Genomic DNA, 2461 nt, shown 5'->3' on the forward strand with positions numbered 1-2461 from the left:
CGTAGGGCTGCAGCTTCTGTTGTCACATTGAGGTCGCAGCATGAATCGGCAAACGAACCGGTAGTGCAAGCGAGATCTATCGATACTTCTGCGAACAGTCTATGGGCACCTACTGAAGACTCATATACTCGGCAGATTACCATCTTGAGAAAGAACAAACAACATGTTACACATCACTATCCCTCGGAACATGATGACTGGAGAACAAAATCCTCCAGTTTGCTCAATTACAACGAAAGTCCAATAGCTGCTGGCTATGAGGCTCAGGCTTATATCGCGAACGAACTAAAACAGAATGATCGACTAAGTGCCTACGAGCGTGATATTCACCAAGTTGCAATTGATTCTATCCCGCGATATGGTGGAAGTACGCGAGTATATTCGCCAGAGCTGGACGAATCCATAACAGACGATCGTGGTCTTGGTGATCCATCGATGTATCCATCTGATGAGGTCGTATGTTTCTTGTCCACAGGTAATCAGTCAGATAACTATCCAACACCAAATGAACCAAGTCAAACTAATCATTTTCAAGGTTCTCAAACGGTTGCGGGGGTATTCTATTCAGAGCTCACGTCATTCATATCCAGGAGCACATTCGAACGCATGGCCTACGCTCTTATAGATGGGCAAGTTGATGTCTATACCCGAGCTGAATATCTCGTGTGTGTCAACTTCTTCATGCTCACTTCTGTTGGGCTGGAAGAGGCAGACCAGAGCGGCTTAATAAAGAAGCGGGTTCAGATATTGCGAGAAAGATACAGAAAAAACGCTTTTCTGGCCCTCAAGGTGATCAGCGTGCTCAACCCCCCAAGTCTTTCCCTTTTACAGGCTCTCCTCGCGGGTGTAAGTTTATTACCTGGACCCCTGGTGCTCTCTGATGCAAACGGCCAATCAAACTTCCAGACATGAGCTAACACAAATATCTCCTCTAGGCCATGCTTTTCCAGATGGCCGGGAATGTAGACAAGTGCTCGCGGCTCAGCTCGGCCGCTTGCCTTGTGTGTTCCCAACTCGGCGGCCGATACTTTGCCGAGTTAGCTGCTAGTGCATCGAAACAAGATTCTCTGGAGGCTCGTCAATGCCTTTGTCACTGCTACACCATTGACAAATCGTTATCGATGTCTCTTGGTCGTCGCTCGTATCTGCCCGAGATGGAAGTAAACGCGACGATGCTGATACCTGTAGTCCCAGAAATGCCGAGCACACCTATATCAAATATCTATTTGGAACTCGCCAAAGTACAGGATGAAATTGCTCGGGAGATGCGTGTGCAGCGGTCGGCCCGAGAGCAACAAGTAAACCCGCGTATTGTCCAGACACTTCGATTAAGGATGCAAGAGATTCGTGTCAAAAGCCTCGAGGTTTGTAAAGAAGCGAGTCGGCGGTATTGGCTGCTAACATGTTATCGCATCTAGTACCGATTGCAACCACCTCAATGCACTGACCAGCTTCTCCAAGGAGAATGGATGGGTGTTGATTTCACATACTTCAGCATAATGACGGCCATTACTCGCCTCCATCTCGCGTTTCATAAAGACAGATTTGTCAGGGAGCTCTGTTTGGTAGATGCTAGGCGCTCTCTTTGCGCACTACGAGAGATGGAAAGACATGGATTAGGCGCTCGTAAGGTGTGGAATGCGTATTGCCTCTCTATTACTTGGTGAGTATTCACAGCACAAGGCCAATCAGCTTTAATCCATTCTTACAACATTTCAGGGTTATTCTACTCTGTCCTCTATGCCCCTTTTTCGCCATTTTTTGTTATATCATAGAGACATCAGACTTCAGTGATTTACAACTTCTCGAAGATGTAACACGAGGGTTAATGATTTTCGAGAATTTCAACTTGTCAATCTCAAATGTACGGGAATTACTAAATACGCTCGTCTCTTTATGTAAGGAACGCTTGGAAAGCTTTGAAGATACGGATGGTACCATTATGTACTAGTGATAGCATAGTTTCGGCCGTGTCTAGTATCGGAAACAATCACTTGTTTCATCGTATGTAGATCAACACTCCTATAACTATAATGGAATCCTGAGCCGAGTGTGTTTATTAGCAAGCTCTACTCCTCAACTCAACCTGTACTGTACATAATATTTATGACCGTAGTCTTCATTTTGAAATGGTTCCTTTGTTATCTATCTTTATCCTGAGATAATCTCTAGGGAATTACTCCCACATGTCTCTCCCGTGCGACCTGGACAGCCTTGTCCCATGATGATAAGGCAAGTTAAGCGCCACCACTAACGAGTGCCTGAATGTTATCGTTAGCGTTTGAACATAATAAGGTGAAATTCTTAGCCGATGAACAAGCCTAATGTAACTGCTATGCCAAACCATAATCCAACCAGATCCCATTTCAACCAAAAAGCCGTAAACATGCTAACGGGCAGGGCAATAAGATAGTAACAAAAAATGCTGATAAGACTTCCTATAGCCTGCTTGCCTAGCCCA

This window comes from Phaeoacremonium minimum (assembly GCF_000392275.1).
Source record: "Phaeoacremonium minimum UCRPA7 unplaced genomic scaffold PA7_03_scaffold_18, whole genome shotgun sequence".
Taxonomy (NCBI): domain Eukaryota; kingdom Fungi; phylum Ascomycota; class Sordariomycetes; order Togniniales; family Togniniaceae; genus Phaeoacremonium; species Phaeoacremonium minimum.